The sequence below is a fragment of the Mustela nigripes genome, chromosome 2, assembly GCF_022355385.1.
Source record: "Mustela nigripes isolate SB6536 chromosome 2, MUSNIG.SB6536, whole genome shotgun sequence".
NCBI lineage: Eukaryota > Metazoa > Chordata > Mammalia > Carnivora > Mustelidae > Mustela > Mustela nigripes.
In genome coordinates this window covers 105,290,648-105,308,166 of record NC_081558.1, presented here as the reverse complement: position 1 = coordinate 105,308,166, position 17,519 = coordinate 105,290,648, and the positions used below count along the sequence as shown (strand labels likewise).

At 46.1% G+C, this 17,519-nt stretch overlaps 1 protein-coding gene across 3 annotated transcripts in view; it reads right to left on the bottom strand.

Moving 5' to 3' along the window:
* Positions 1-17,519, bottom strand: part of MB21D2 (Mab-21 domain containing 2) — a 111,530-nt gene that overhangs the window by 44,176 nt on the left and 49,835 nt on the right. Inside the window, exon 2 of one of the 3 annotated variants that reach the window (XM_059391271.1) lies at positions 8,049-8,148. The exons of the other annotated variants lie outside the window; for them this stretch is intronic. The gene's annotated coding sequence lies outside the window, so the exon portion shown is untranslated. The remainder of the gene's footprint in view (positions 1-8,048; positions 8,149-17,519) is intronic. 3 annotated transcript variants of the gene reach the window in all.

Here is a 17,519-nt window from a genome sequence, read left to right as displayed (position 1 = left end):
ATCTGCTCCCCCCCACTCACCCAACACCCACCCCCCCGCCAGGAGTGAAACATGGCACTCATAAGGGCCTCTTAAGCTTCCCTGCTCAGTACAACAGTCAGATAAATCACGGGCTGTGATTAAACAGTTGCTGAATAAATGAAAGCACAGAAGATGAGGTTTCAGTTCATTAGGACAACGTCTTAGAAACTCTTCCTGTCTTGGAACTGCTTTATAGAAGAAAGACCCCTGCCTCACTGGGTGCCACCAAGTTGTTCCTTTTAATTATCACCAAAGCTGAGAGGCAAGAAGAAGGTTGTAGCCAATATTTTACAGAAGTCAAAATCAGTAAATTATTTATAAAATGCAAAAAAACATAAATTTTAGATCAGGAAGACCTAGGAGTGAATTCACAAACGGTCATATAGTAGCTGGTTGACTTACATTAATCCCTCTGGGCCTTAGTTTCCTGCACATGTTTTAATTAATTAGTTTTTAAAAAGCCCAACAGGTTATCATGAAGGTAAAATAAGCATCTCCAGGAAAAAGCACTTGGAAGTAGGGAAGCAACGACAGTGAATGAGACCAGTCTCTCATCTCTAACAGTCCCCAGGCTAGCTGGAAAAGCAATATATACATACAGAAAGACAAGGCAGGTGCAGTAGTCAACCTCCAGGGTGGCCCCCAATGACCTCACCCTCTGCTAATCCCTTTTTCAAGGGGCCATCTTCCAAAGTTGGTCAGTGCGCCCCACAGAAGTGATGGTTTTTCCTTTCAAGATGAGGTTACAAAAGGTGTTACAGCTTCCATCTTCGTCTCTCTGTTTCTCTCTCTCTCTCTCTCATCGCTCGCTTTGGATAAGCCAGTTGCCATGTCACTGAGCAGCCCTATGGTAAGGACCAAGTGGAGAAGGACTGAGGTCTCCTGACAAGAGCCCCTTGAGTGAGCCTAGAAGTGGATCCTCCACGCCAGCCAAAACTTCAGATGGCTGCAGTTCTGACAGCCCGACTACATGCTCCGAGGAGGTACAACCATACACCTAAGCCACTTCTGGATTCTTGACCTAACACAACCGTTTGTTGTTTTAAATTGTGGCGTCATCTGTTACACAGCAATAAGGAACCTGTACATGAGGCCACACTAAGAGCTACAAGGTTTGGAAGAGGAACAAATCCCTGAAGGCTGGGAGTTCTCGGTCCCAGAAGTAGGCTTTGAAGGGAGTCTGTGAATTTGTGAGAGGTGGGTGGTGGCAACAGGCTGCGGACATGAGTGAGTCAGACAGAGGGGCAGGGAGGTATCAGACAAGGTCATCAGGTACCATGGAGGGCGCTCGGACACCAGGCCTGAGGGTCGTCTTCTCACTCAGACAATGGGGAGCAAGACAGGATCCTTGAGCAAGGGAATGAGTAGGCAGTAACCAGGACGGCGAGATCTGACTGGTGGGCACGTACAAGATGGATGAGCTATGTACAGCCAGAGAGTCAAACGGAATCCTTCTGTAATGACCCAGGGGAGGAAGTAAAGAGCAGCCCCGGAGTGCGGCTGATGTAGGAATGGAGAGAAGAGATGAACGAGAGGTACGTCGTGAACATGGTCCTGCATGTCCACACTGGCCTCCCATGGCCGTTTGCCAGAGCCTGAGGTTTGTGAATACTCACTCGGTCACTGAATCTGTGTTCATATTTAGTTACACGCCTGAGGACAAAGCTACCACGGGACACATACTTCAAAGCGCCACCATTCCTGTATATAACACGCTGTTTCGCTATACAATACATTGCCTACAAAATTAATGCCATAAATATCATAGACATTACAGACACAGAATTAGAGTAAATGGGTAAGATTTGTTTTCTCTTAAATCACCTCAACCTCAAGAACTGACTCCAAATTACACTGTTATCTTTAATAGAATAAAGTCAAATACTAATAAAAGAGGACCCACTGTGGGAGTGATACACAGGAAATTCAAAAACAATCCTTCACAACAGTGGCAGGTCCAAGGAGGAACTGAGAAACAATATTGGTATTATCCATCTTGTCTGGTCATCCTATGTAACAGGAGAAAAATCAGCAAGATGCCAATGGAGATTCGAAGGACTTTTATTTTTTTATTTTTTATTTTTTTTTTAAGATTTTATTTATTTATTTGACAGACAGAAATCCGAAGTAGGCAGAAAGGCAAGCAGAGAGAGAGAGGATGGGAAGCAGGCTCCCTGCTGAGCAGAGAGCCCAACTCAGGGCTCGATCCCAGGACCCTGATATCATGACCTGACCCGAAGGCAGAGGCTTAACCCACTGAGCCACCCAGGAGCCCCATGAAGGACTTTTAGATTGTGGGATCTCTGGGGTCTCAGGGAAGTGGATGCTTTTCAATTGGTCGGAGGCTTTTGAAGCTGCTGCTCATGTTGGATGTGCAATTAGGGCCATTCTAGTGAAACAGACAAAAGGGCCCTGCTCTAAGGCACACAGAATCTTATAGGACTGGAGGCAAGGAAGCCATTGGGGTGGGAAAAGCACACCCAGATGCACAAGGCTAGGGCCCACCTGGCTTAGCGTGCATAGAGGGTCGTCGGGCTCATGCTCAACTCCCAGCTGGGGAAACTGAGGCTGCCCTGGCCCAGGTCATAAAGGCTGCTGTGTAGACCAGAACTAGCATCCTGGGGGCACCTGGATGGCTCAGTAGATTAAGCCTCTGCCTTCAGCTCAGGTCATGATCTCAGGGTCCTCGGATCAAGCCCCATGTTGGGCTCTCTGCTCAGCAGGGATCCTGCTTCTCCCTTTCCCTCTGCCACTCCCCCTGCTTGTGCTCTCTCTCCCTCTCTCACGTAAATAAATAGATAGATGAAATCTTTAAAAAACAAAAGAACTAGCATCCTGGGTTCTCTAACTCCCAGCCCCATACTCTGTTTCACTCAGTCCTGTGGTGGAAAGGAGCAAGAAGACAAAGGAAGATTCTTCCAAAGAGTCTCTAATGAGCGTGCTGTGCTCTGAGATTTATTGATCCCATGCAGAAACAAAACCTGAGTCCTTCAAGTCAGCAAACGCTGAGCACCTACGACACACCCAGCAGTCTGCAAGGTCCTGTGGGACAGGGATCTGAGGGCAGCAAATTGTTACAGCAGACTAACCAAAGGCTGACCATCGAGGCGGAAGCTGAAGCAGACCTAGTGGAGCAGGTGACATCCAAAGGGCAGTGAGTGTCCTGACAGGGGGTGGTGGCAAAAGCCACTCAGCGAGCCTGGGAAGCTGGCTCTCTGTTGGCCTGAGACGGAGATCCCGGGGAGACCAGGGAGGCTCCCGCCCTGCTGCAGAGGCTTGGAATTCCAAGAGAAGTTTGAGGCTTATGTCACAGACAATGGCGGGGGTGTGGGGATGGGACACGGATGCTTTACTGTGGGAGTAATGTGATTCAGCCGTGGCCAAAATGTGGCTTGACCAGCCACAGCTGTAGCTTGCTAGAGGGCTGTCTGCCACTTAGCCAGTCCTTTCGGGGGGGGGGGGGCACTACGAAAGACAAAATACTGAATGCAAGCTCCTTTCTGCCTCTGACCTATTGGAGAAGAATGCTGATCAGCTTCCCAGGGAGGGAAGGTGCCGAGAGCCCCGAGAGCGAGGAACCCGTGCCTCTCTCGGCCCACTGTGACAAAGCAGGACTGTCATCCCAGCTCAGGGAGCAGCTCTGCAACACCACACTGTGTGTGTACAACAGAGATACGTCCTTCTCAGTTCAAAAGCAATTGAAGCAGGGACATTAGCTCAGGAAAACTGATTTGTTAAATTCACAGAACTATAAACAGATCTCTATCTGGGCAACATTGGAATCTGTCAAAGGAAGTGTGTCTGTCCGTACATACAAACTAGAGCTGGTGAGGGAAGAAAAGGCTCTGGGCACTGAAACGTCACACCTGTTGTCCCACCCTGGGCCTGCTACTTCCCAGCTCCGTAAAATGCAGGTTATTTTGCTTTCCTCAGCCTTGGTTTCCCCATCAGCAACTAAGAAATAAATACCACCTTCCTTGTCCACCTGCCAAGAAGATGACAGGAGAGAGACAGGTGCCTACACAGTCCTCAGCCCAGGCTTTTAAGCAACCTCAGCCCAGGCCCGCCTCTAAGCACAGCAGATAAGGAGCCTTCTGGAACTTGCTCCCCACGTGCAGATGGAATCCAGACTGCCAGACTGGGACCAGAGCTCTGTTCCCCTGGCTCCTTTCATACCCTGCTTACTTCATCTGCTGATTATGAAATAAGCTCTTAGGATCCAGGGTTTGACATCTGCTCAATCCTATCCTTCTAGTTCAGCCTCCCTTGGCCAGAAACTCACACCCAAACCACCTGAAGGGGTCCCTCCCCACCCAGGGACAGCCCGAGGAGACACAACAGTGGAGCCAGGCCCTCTCACTTCCTGTGTCCTTGCCTCTGCAGTGATGGAGCCTGGAGGCACGATGGCCACCGATGTTCAAGTTAGTTTTTATACGACTTTCAACCTTTTAGGAGGGAATGAGTTTAGACAATTATTCTCTCTGCTGCAGCTCTCCTCGCCTTCCCCTTTCCTTTCCTCTCAATATTAATTTCTTACTCTTAGAATTGACTCTTTGTAAACTAGGAGAAGACAAATACCTTAATGATATCAAAATTATGTTCCAGGAATCAATAACACACATTGTACTAGAGTGAAATATAAGACGAGATCTTTTTCTGTTAAGTTTAGAAATTAGGGATATCTATCTTTTTTGCTATTTTTTTAACATTCTTCTGAATGCTCTAGTCAGTGTCGTAAGAAAAGTTTTTAAAAAAAAGCATACAATTAGAAAAGAAAAGCAAAATTATCTGCAGAGGATATAATCTATATCTATATATATATATATATTTAGGAATCCCAATATAGTTGACCTAAAGATATATTAAACCATTGGAAGAATCAGATATCCAGATATGAGATACATATTTTTTAAAAATCGTGATATACAGCATGGCCATTTGCACTAAGTAGAGGTGACTGACTGATGGGTGAATTAGCAGATGATGCCACAGAGCCCCTGTGACGCCAAAGCTTCAGTTGCAATCCAAAAACACAGGTGAGGGAGGTCAACAAAAGGGCACCAGGCACTGCTGTAAAGCGGGTCTCTCCTGTTAGTTTTCTCCTCTGGTAAATGGAGCCCACTGAGGGAAATTAGGTGGAGGCTTCAGACACCCCCATGACAGGGCTCCCAAACTCCAACAGGTTGGGAACTCCAGAAGGAGAGATGCTTCGATACCCTTCCCCCCAACAGGACCCCGTCCCGGCATGAAGTCCCCATAGCCTGATTCCAGCCTGCTCCTTCACAAGGACACCATTTACCCACACATTTTGCTTGAAAAAGAGAAACCTGAAGAAGCAAAGAGCCTCCTCTCTTTACTCTGCGGGAGGAAGTCCACTTCTAAGCCTCCTGTCTCTGAACCAGGAGGCTGGCAGCCTCTCTTCTTATTTCCTCCAAAGGAACGTCAACGAGACCAAAGCTCTGGCCCGTCACTTCCCACTTGGAACTTGTACAGTCGGTGATTAACAGCCTCCTGAACAAGTGTGATCCTTCACTCACTGCAGACTTAGCTGCTAAGTAAATCGGATTCGAAATTAAAAGAAACACATGCATTCATTGTTCTGTTTCCTTGGGAAGCTCAAAAGTTGCAGAGTAAGTGATGAAGAAGCCTGAAGAGTGTGAGAGGATGGCAGGACGACCTGACTGACTGAGTAAGGTTTTCTCCTTTTGTAATTAAGAGCCAAGGAAAAAGAAACTCCAACCACTTTCATCAGGTAGGAGCCGCAGGAAGAACAATGTACCACTCCTAACTCAGGCAAGTAGTCTTGCCCTCCGAAAAGGCTCTCATCACCAAGTCCCTGGTGATCTTTGTGGTGGAGATCATCTTGTGTCTGTGACCATGACTGCCATTTAGGGCACACTTCCTCTCCATCCCCTGACGTGGCAGGTGTCCTCAGCTATGCTCCAGTCATAAATCTCCATCACAAGACAGAAGGGTCGCAAAGGTGAGGAAAGTCTTGGCCTCCTCAGCCCATGATTCACATCTCAGAGTGTTAGTGTTTTTCAACCCTGCCAGTGTGATCATCTTTGCCATTCCCCCTCCCCGCCACAAAGGCCTCTCGGGAAGGAGGTTCAAATTTCACCCGGGTTACTCACTTTGCCCTCTCCACCACAGACGATGAACAAGTGGCACCCAAGAGTCCACATTTGCTTTATTGTCTAAAATAATGCCTTCAGCCAAATCATTACAAAGACCTCATTGGATATATCCTTCAACTGTCTGGCTTATACCATAATCACAGCAATCATCATCTAACTCTATCAAGTTATAAAACACAGCATATCTTAGTAATTCAGAAGTCTTTCTCCCATGCACATTTGATAAACATATAATAACAGTAATGGAAGCAATAGCAAAAACCTAAAAAACAGTATCTATTGAGTACTTACTAGATGCCAGACTGAGAGCACTTCATATGCATTATTTCAGTAAATTTTCATCAGAATCCTATAATCTAGGCTGTTTTAGCATTTCTTTTGTTCCATTTTAAAAAAATATTTTATTTATTTATTTGTCAGAGAGAGAGAGAGGAGAAGCACGGAATGCTGCAGGCAGAACAGGCAGAACAGGCAGAACAGGCAGAGCAGGCAGAGGGAGAAGCAGGCTCCCTGCTGAGCAAGGTACCAGATGCGGGAGAGGATCCCAGGACCCTGAGATCATGACCCGAGCTGAAGGCAGACGCTTAACCGACTGAGCCACGCAGGTGTCCCTTCCACTTTATTTTTATATCTAATTGCCTGGCACGCTGCTCCTTCTCCCCTGCCCCAACCCCGCCACGTGACAAACCACACCAGTGTACTCAGGTGCACACACGTAAGTCCACACCACCGATGCCCTCCCATCCACCCACAGCATCACTTCTGATGGAACTCAGAGATTTGGGACCCCAGACAAATCTCTTTCTACTAGAAACACACCAGAAATATCCTCAACCAGAAGGCCAGGCAATTTCCTTTAAAATCAGAGAAACAGCCATCATGTGACCAAGCTGCACTGAGACACTGCTGGGAAGAGCTCCCTAAAATAACAAAGTCTGCGACCACCTATCATTCCTGCTCCACATATCATGACCTTTAGTCTGAGTCTTCTTGGGGACTTAACTGGTGTTGCTTTTCCATCATACCTGTGTCAAGATGCAAGAGTGCGGTACAAGCATAGGCAAGTATGTGCATGGGCACCCTGATTCTTGCAAACATTTTTATTAAATGCCAATTAATTTATGAGACCCCAGGTGATCTGGTTTCAGGGTTCCCTGAACCCTTTTATTTGGAGGTAGCAATTACAGCTCAGTTGGAGAAGACTTACCACCACATTGAGGCAGACACTCTAGAAATACCCTAGAAGGAGCCTTCATGGTCTTGGGATCACAGAACTGAAGAAACCTAAGTATTTATTCATCCCCAAGATAATCACACAATCATTTGTCAGAACAAGGTCTAGATGGTGGGTCTCTGAACACCAACATTGCTTAGCTGATTAAGTGTTGAAAATAAATTCATAATCAGGTAAAGTCATGGGTTCTCCATTAACTATCTAGAGATTAAGAAACATAAGCTCTATCAGACAAAATCTTTTGGGGTGTGCTTAACAAACATGACCTTGCTGCTTCCTTGGAGAAATCAAGATAATAAAAAGAACATGGGCTTTTAAGTAGATTAGAACTAGGTCCAAATCCTGGCCCTGTGACTGACTTTCTAGGGATCTTGGGACTAGTGTCTCTCAAAGACTAATTGTCCTCATTATAAATTAGGAATACGATCAATCACCTAAGAGATGAATTAAGGAAGACAGTATGTGACAGGACCATTCCTGATGCAGAGCAGTGACTTTACCTTCCTTCGTTTTTAGGGTGGTAACAATGGTTATAGGTTGTAATACCATTATTCTTCCCCATAACACCCCACAATCAAAGTTCTTGCAGGACCAGCGTCTCCCAATTCAACACAGCAGACCGGTCGCCCATACTCTCTGCAAATTCAGTAACCTACCTGCTCGGCCGACAATTTTCTTTAACTACAATATCCGAAAGCTGTTTGCACAGCACTTGCTCCAGGGAACCAGCGATGGAAATGATAATCTGGACACATTCTGGAAAATGTAAACACCTGTATTCATTTGATGTTGGGATAATACATTCCAGCCAATAAGGGCAGGTGAAATGGACACAAATGAAAGCTCCGTCAACAAAATTCAAATAGAAACTCCATTTGGGCTTTGCTTCCAAGTCCTGAACACTCTCAAAATAAAATATGACCAACCAAAGTGTATTTATATCTACAGCTGTAACATTAGTGGCAGCTTGTTTACACTTATCGGCCAAGAAATGCTCTTCCATCTGGTCACATACCCAGCATTACACACATATTTCAAAGTTATTCAAATATTTCCTGTGTGAAAACAGAGAGGTTATTTCATGTAGACAAATTTGGAAGAAGTCAAGTGCTAAATATGCTGCAAAGATCCTGCTTAACCCACAGAAACTGACATTTTCCCTTCAGTCTGCCAGTTAAATGCCTACTCTGCTTTTTAATTCATTCGCCCACCTCTACAAACATTTGCATTGACATTTTGCCAAGGAGCTATCCCACAAATCTCTAATGGGGAGGGGAGAAAGCAGCACAACAAATGTAACATGAATTTCAAATACTGGAGGCATCTTTGAAAAATTCTGGCCCCGAGAAGGCCCCACATGAAGCCAAACAAATAAAGGACATCAGTACTTTTTTACATTTATTCTCTAAGAGGGTTTCCATTCATGGAGCAGATAATGTGACTACTGTCTGATCTGTTTCCTATTCCCAGTGGAGTAAATGGGGATTGCGTAAAAGACCTAGTATTCTGCAGACTAAAAGTACGCTTTTGCATGCATATTTCTAATTTGGAGAAAACCTTATGAAATGGAATAAATCAACCTATAGCAATTTAATACATCAGTCTCCAGGGGCTACGTGCTATATGCATATATCTATAATATCTGTATTTCTTTTTTTTTTTTTAAAGATTTTATTTATTTATTTGAGAGAGAGAGAAAGCAGGAGAATGGGGAAGGTTAGAGGGAGCAGGAGGGAGCCCAAAGCGGGGCTGGGATCCCAGGGTCCTGGGATCATGACCTGAGCAGAAAGCAGACGCTTAACGACTGAGCCACCCAGGCTATATCTGTATTTCTTAAAGTATATGCTTAATGTATGTAAATGATTTAATACTTATTGCTGAGTCTTATTATAGCATACAAAATCCAGAGACTACTCATAGACAGCCAGAAGCAGGAAAACACATACACTACCGCCAAGGCGTGGTAAATTTCTACGTGAGAAAGTAGGCACTTTCCGCCTTGAGGCTCTGACGACAGGCATGAAAAGAAATGTATTTGGAAGGCCCCTGAACGTCTAACAGAGGACTCCAGAACTCCCCAGGCTCTGTACCTATCACAGGCATGATCTTTAATTTTTTGAGTAGTTAATCTGTCTACTCAAAAAAGTGCACTTAGCATATCACAGATTCAATACCATTATAAGATTTTCACTCTGCAGCCATGGAGGTGATTTTAAAGCTCGTGAGCAAATGTGTCACTTCTCCGTTCAGTCCTGAAATGCTATTTTTCGTTCAGAGGGAAAGCCGGAGTCCTCCCAGGGGCAGAGGGCTGATAAGCCTTGCCCCTACTTCTTTCCATCCACGCCCACACTTGCTGTACTCACCTCCCCCACCATTCTGTGAACCTCTTCCAATTCTCCCCTGGGTGGAAGGCTTCCTCTGATGTTCCCACTACTCATCTTTAACCATGTGCAAGTTTTTGTTTCAACATCGCCCTTTTATTCTATTTAACACTGAGACCTCCTCCCAACCCCTTTACTCTTTAAGAACACTTAATGTATTAAATAAAAACAAAATGACCATGTGTTATCAAGTCAATTTTTATAGTCTGCTTCCCCCCCATAGAATGTCTGAGTTCCAAGAGAGAAGGAGTCCTTATGCATTTTGTTCAATGTGTGTCTCAAAGGCCTTGAATATATCTGGGCAGACAGTAGGGCCTCTATATTTGTTGAATGAATAATTGAATTGCCAGGGACAGAAGTATTCTATCACAGGACAACACCGAAGGGCTCCACTAAAGCAAAGACTAGGCCTGGAGATTCCAGTCTCCCAGATGTGCACTCTATAATGTCATCGGAAGGGACATGGATAGTGTCCCCCAGCCAGGTGCTGGACAGAAGCTCCAGCAGCGTACCAGAAATCTGGATGGACTTAGGCAAGACAGACACTGCTCAAGAAGCCAGTATGGCACTGCTGCAGGTTTCCATGCCCCTCAAGGCCCCTATTGCATGGACTCTTTAACTGCATGTTCCAGGCTCTCTGGCACCCACCCACGGTTATCTCTCCTTCATTCCCACACGAGTCACACAGACGGTAAGCTAGATGTGACCCTTTGCCCTGCAAGTCCTCTTCTACATTCCAGCAAAAAAAGAGCTGCTTGCTCGCGAGTTCCTGCCTGCCCAACCCCACCCAGGTGCACAGACTGTCTGAAAACTCCTGGCCTCTGGCTCAGCCCCACCCACCGCCTACATCAGCAGGACCAAACCTGGCAGTGAATGAGAGCTGCACCCCATCGCCCTGTGCCCTAAACGCTTTTGCAGGCCTCAATCCATCGTGTGCCATAATCCAAAGGGCATGCAGGAATGGCTCTGAGCAGAACCCACATTACATCACCGCCTCATAGTGCAGGCCACCCCCAACTCTGAGCTATTCACCCTCACAACAGAGCCCTGCGTAACTTTCTCCCATGTTCATAATCATTTTAAAATATTTCTTATGTTCTCTAATTTGTAAGGTAGTGGGGAAGGGGCATAGATTGAGTGCTGGGTAATAACGCATGATTGTAGTCACATCAAGCCTACGGGGCCAAGTACTGGCTGTGTGGCCTATCTCTGCCTGCTTCTTTTGGTATAACATGGTGATTATTATCATGGTTACCAAGTAGGTTTGATGGAAAGATACATGAATTTAAAAAGGTACAGCTTGGGGGTCCCTGGGTGGCTCAGTCTGTTAAGCATCCGCCTTTGGCTCAGGTCATGATCTCAGGGTCCTGGGATCGAGCCCCACAATGGGCTCCCTGATCAGTGGAGAGTCTGTCTCTCTCTCTCCCTCTGCCCCTCCCTTTGCTTGGGCTCTCTCTATCTCTCTCTCAAATAAATAAATAAAATCCTTTAAAAATATCTAAAAAAATTAAAAGATAAAGCTCATGGAATAATGAGGATAGAAAATATTCAAAGATACTACTCAAGATATTACTCCCATAAAAAATGCGATTATCCACACAATGGAATATTATTCGGCTACAAAAAGTAATGAAGTATTACTACGGCCTACATCATGGTTGAACTTTGAAACCATTATGCTAAGTGAAAGAAGCCAGACACGAAAGGCCACGTATTACATAATTCCGTTTATGTGGAATGTCTGGAATAGGCAAAACCCTAGATTCAGAAAGTAGATTAGTGAATGTCAGAGGGTGTCGGAAGGAGGGAGGGAAAGCGACTGCTAGTGGGGGACTTTGCTCCTGAGGCGATGAAAGTGTTCTGCAGTTAGATTGTGGTGATCCCTGCACAATTCTGTAAGCATCCTAAAACCACAACACGTTTTTTTTTTTTTTTTTAATTTTATTTATTTATTTGACAGAGGGAGAGAGAGACATCACAAGTAGGCAGAGAGACAGGCAGAGACAGAGAGGGAAGCCGGCTACCCGCTGAGCAGAGAGCCCGATGCGGGGCTCGATCCCAGGACCCTGGGATCATGACCTGAGCTGAAGGCAGAGGCCCAACCCACTGAGCAACCCAAGCGCCCCTAAAGCCTTTTTTTTTTTAATTTATTTATTTGACAGACAGAGATTGCAAGTGGGCAGAGTCAGGCAGAGAGAGAGAGGAGGAAGCAGGCTCCCTGCTGAGCAGAGAGCCCCCATGTAGGGCTCAATCCCAGGACCCTGAGGTTATGACCTGAGCCAAAGGCAGAGGCTTCAACCCACTGAGCCACCCAGGCGCCCTGAACCACACACTTTAAGAAAAAACCATATCTTTCCTCTTTTTTCTTCTCCAGAGCTATTTCCAGGACTGTATCTTAATTTCATCACTGAATCCCCGACAGTCCCCAACAGAAAGACAAGCTAAATGTCAGAGAAACTAAGTAACCAATGACGAATGTGGAGCCAAAATTTTCTAGGAAATATCAACAAAGATTAGAACAACCAAGCAGCTGTGTGGAAGGACTGGCCAACTTAGGCAAAGTTTTGTCCCCCAGGCATCTGGAGTAGGGCCAGCACACAAGCACACACTCATTCACTGTGACTGAGGGGCAGAGGCAGGTTCTGCCAACAGGGGAAATGATCAAACAGCAGAACTTGGACAGACCAGTTCAGGAGGAGAGAGTGGGGAAGGGGAGCCTGCCGTACCCTTCCCTCTGAGCGCCTGACCAGAGATGGCGATCGGGCCGCACAGCACCAGTTTCCAACACGCAGCAGGATTGACGGCCTCTTTTTAATCTGTGTAATGGCTACAAAAAATAAATGAACTAGAAAGGACGCTCATGAGGAGACGGAACACCATAGGAAACAGGCCCATATTTCAAAGCAATGGTTTCTTTGCCTGAGTAGGCAGGCAGTAAAGAATTCTTAAGTGTTTTCTAGCACTCAGCTGAACCATCCTTGCAACCTGTTCCACAGAGATGTCCTAAGGTTGTGTTCTTAGAAATTTTTAAAGAAGGGGAAAACAGAAGAGGAAGTAAAGGATCACTTCAAATAAGAGGATACGGTCTCTTCATTTTCTGATGGAGGGGGAAAAAAAATCTTCTTTCGTGCATTTCCTAGAATCCAAAGGCTGTAAACATAGAAAATTTAAAATAATTGGAACAAAAGAAAGTGCACCACTGTGGCTGACATAATTCAGGAGACAGCTAAAGAAGCAGGGGAAGCCCAGTTGTCCAGAAAATGCTCAAACCGAGTGTTAGAATCTTCAGAACTTGGTCCCCACCACAGGCCCTCTGCACAGTCTTTGCTGGGTCACTTTAATCACCACGCCCCTGATTCTCCGCCTGTAGCACTCTTCACGACATTTCCACATTAGCCTGGGTTTGCCTATTGCTACTTTGATGACCACCCAGAAATCCAGGCCCTTCAAAGTGCTTTTAAACCATCTTATCACCTTTGATTTCTCTCAGCTACTTTTCTTCCCCATCATCACTGCCCGTGAGTCCCCCCCTCATCATCTCTCTCCCACTGAGACTGTTTTAATCGCCTTTGACGCAGTTTAGCATACTGACTCTGCTCCAACCTCGGCATACCCCGACATCATAAATGAAAGAACGAACGGACGAGTGAACGAGGCCTCAGTTCCTTAGCCTGGACTGCAAAGCCCAGTCATCCCACCGGCCATGTCAGCCCTCCAAGCTCTTCTTCCCATTCAGGCCGCTGCAGTCCATAGCCCTATGCCATCCCACAGCCCCTCTGGTCCACGATGACCCTGCTGGAACTCAACCTTCCTTTCTTTACAGGGCACTTCTGTAACAGCTAGTTTTTCACATCAAGGTAGCATTTAATGCAATGTGATTTTTATCACTTGACATTCAACCAGATTTCGGTTCACCTCAAACTGTAACCACAATAGAAGAATAAAGGCTGCAAATATTTATTCTGCACCATGCTAAATATTTCCTATATGTGTCTGTGTCGGGACTAGGTCTGTCAATGCCAGAACCCATTCCCTTGAATATTAGCCTCTCCATCTTCCCTCCTTCCTCCTTCTCCAAGCCCTTCCATTTCACGCATAAGCATTGGAGCTTCAGAGAAGTCGTAAAGCAAGAAAAAGGGAGCACTGGGGGTCTGCATACTGTAATGTTTCCAGCACTCAGACGAGAGGAAATGAGGAGAGACTCCAACTGCACTTGGGAAGGGCTGCCCCCACCATACCCGATTAGAGGTCAAGTTGGAATACCAATACCCTCCTTGAGCACAGGCTCTACCACTAGCACCAGGGCCTCCACACTTAGGGCTGAACGCCACCCTCAATTCTTTCTGTGTAAGCTCAAACAACTGCTGTCAGCACTTTGAGCCTCAGTTCCTCACAGGTGAATGAGACTCGTGATGCCTCCCCCGCAGGAAAAATGAGGAAATACAGAGGAATCCAGACTCTCAGCACCGTGAGCAGAGACTCATTCTCTCTCCCACAGCTCTACCCCAGCACCTGGAGTTGCACTTGGCATGTTTTATGAACTTTGGAACACGATTTCCTGGGCGTCTCTCTTGTTCCCTGATAACCTGATGCCTCCTTGAGATCTAAGTGCAGGAACAGACTGACAAAGGAAACACTTTAATCACGATAATCATCGTTATCATCATCATGAGCCCCATCCTAAGGCATAAAGAAAAATACTAAGCCAAAAAAATTTTTAAGAATCATAAGCGTCAGGGCGCCTGGGTGGCTCAATGGGTTAAGCCTCTGCCTTCGCCTCGGGTTATGATCCCAGGATCTTGGGATCGAGCCCCACATCGGGCTCTCTGCTCAGCAGGGACACTGCTTTCCTTCCTCTCTCTCTGCCTGCCTGTCTGCCTACTTGTGATCTCTCTCTTCAAATAAATAAATAAATAACGTTAAAAATTTGTTTTTATTAAAAAAAAAAAAAAAGAATCATAAGCGTCGGTGGCCAGACAAGAGAAAGAAATACCTGCATTTCCCACAACTGCATGTTTTTCACTGCGGAGGAGATTTAAAAGGGGAAGAGAAAGGCAAAAATAAATATGAATAAATAGATTAAGAAACCTAACGGATACCCTGAATGCGTAATCAAAAAGAACAGGCCTTGGAATATAAATTGAAAGATCTGCTCAGAGAGAGCCAATTTAAGGCCCAAATTGAACAGCCTCAGCAATTTGTGGCAGCAGAGATAGTCTGAAATGGCATAATGCAGGAACAAAGAACAAAGCATTTTTATCTGGCTCCCGAACAATTAAATGCACCTGCCAATTCCATGTGGAAGACGGGCTTTAAAGAACTGCGGTTGGGTCGGGGGAGCATTCAAAGTCAGTCAGAATTCATTGGTTGCCAGAGGAGAAGCAGCTACAGATTTCTGAACAGGCATCCCCAACCCCGGCCAGAAGGAGCCCAAGGCAGTCCAGAGCCGCCTAAGACTCAAAGGGAAACCACTCTCTTATCATCCGTCCAACATGAATGTCCTGCCAGCTCCTGGACAAGCTCCTCTCCCTGGAGGCATCACCAGTCCACAGTTATGTGAGCCCCGTGGAATGACAAAAATGAGGCTCACGAGGAAGGAGCCCTGGTTGCAGGTGAGGAAGGCATATGCTTAACTCAGCCTCCTATGCAGAGACAGGAGGAACACTCCTCCCTCCAAGACCATTTCCTCATCTGTGATGTGGGACAAAGAGGGAATTTTTACACCAGGAACTCAGTTCCCAAATCAATGGGTAAGGCAAAAATCATGTATGTTAAAAGCAGCTCTGGAAATCCCTAGAATCACGCCAAAAGTAGGGACCACATGATCTCATGGATATACCATAAAAGGCTCATGGGACCCAAGACCAAAGGAGAGAACGGGCCTATGTCTCCATCCCCACCTCCTGCCCCTAAGGACACTGTCTCATGGTCGGACTCCAGACTCCAGGCCACCGGCACAACTGAAACTGATTGCTCTTGTGTGTGGTCTCTCTTTGCCAAGTCATATATTTGCATTCTTATCATTTAAAAGGGCCCAAAAGATAATTTCGTATTATCAGTTCTGCCTCAATCACAGGGATGTTTGAGGATCAGTAGGATAGCAGAAGTGAAAGCACCAGGAAAAGAACAAAGTGCACTACAAATGCTATTATTCATCTGACATGTTATGAACTTCTAGGGGACTCAAGGGCGAGGTATTTTCGGTATCTATCACCAGGCCGACTGGCCTCCCCAGGCACTCAATAAATAATGGACAGAGAGATGCACGGAGCTATTAATTAACTAACCCTGAACACAGAGCCCACCACTGCGCGTTAGAAACGGGGCAAGGTATGTTCCCAGGCTTGTCACGAGGGTGCTCCCGATACAGCTAGAGAGGACGCTCTCCTAGGGTGCAGGAGGTGCTCCCTACAGGGCACAGACCGCACCACAGGCAGTGGGGCAGTCCGTGAGCTGGCATTGTCAGCCAAGCATCCTGCACACGATACGACCTGAACTAGAATTTCACAATATCAGGTGGAGGGACCTCGGAACTGGGAGTGTGCTGAGGGGCCAGATACTCAACTGCCTTATTTTAAGGTTGAGAAAATGAAGCCTTTGGAAGGGACTCTTGTATGCTGAGTTTATAGAGCAACAGCACTGTCACTAAAGACCACAGACCCAGAGGGATTCCCTGGCCCCTCCTTAAACAATAGGACACAATACAGACTACATCTTGCTTCTAGTTCACTAGGAATGGCAGCATAATAAGCCAAGTCAGCAATAAAGGCTCCAAAATCACTTCAGAAGCACCAAAGACAAAATGCCAGGCAGCACTGGCAACTGCGTGCACAGCTTCCTTTCTCCTGCCCCCCAACACAGTCCCATCCACATCAGAGGAAGGCAGAGGGAGGACAGTCAGAGGAGGAAGATAGTACTTCGAGCTTCAGATCCCGATTCCAAATATGGCCTTGGCAGGAAGGCCTCGTTCGTGGACCATTCCACTCCAGATGACCTCCCCATCCCCACTCTGCCATCTGACATCGTGTATACACATATTCTCACTCTCTCTTTCTTCTGAAATAGAATGGGAAGGCCACAGACAGTGATCTTTTTCTGTTTCTTCAGTGCTGCAGCCATAGCACAGAGCACAGCACTTATGAGATATTTAATAAAATGTTTACTGAAAGCAATGAATATATCAATGAACAAAAACAGAAATCAGAGGCGGCTTTATGAAGCAGACAACACTGATCTCATTTTTTTTTTCAAGATTTTTTATTTATTTACTTGAGAGAGAGAGAGAGATCACAAGTAGGCATAGAGGCAGGCAGAGGGGGAGGGAGAAGCAGGCTCCCTGCTGAGCAGAGAGCCCGATGCAGGGCTCGATCCCAGGACCCTGAGATCATGACCTGAGCCAAAGGCAGAGGCTTTAACCCACTCAGGCGCCCCAACACTGATCCCATTTTTAAGTGATGGATGGTATTCAGAAAAAAACAAGACACTGATAGGAAGTGAGGGGCCAGAGCAGACGACATAGGTGGAGGGAAGAGTGTAAGACCAGTGAGGGGTTCCCCTGTCTGAAATGTAGGATGTACAAAGAAAACTAAAGCAGAAATTATGAAAACTGAAGCCCTATGCCTCTGGTAAAATATATACAGATAATCCTGCATGAAATAAGGGCAGAAGGCTATCACCCAACTCAAGAGGCTACTTTGGTGGCCCCCAAAGCACAAAGCCCTGTAAGAGTTTAGCAATCCAGCTGGT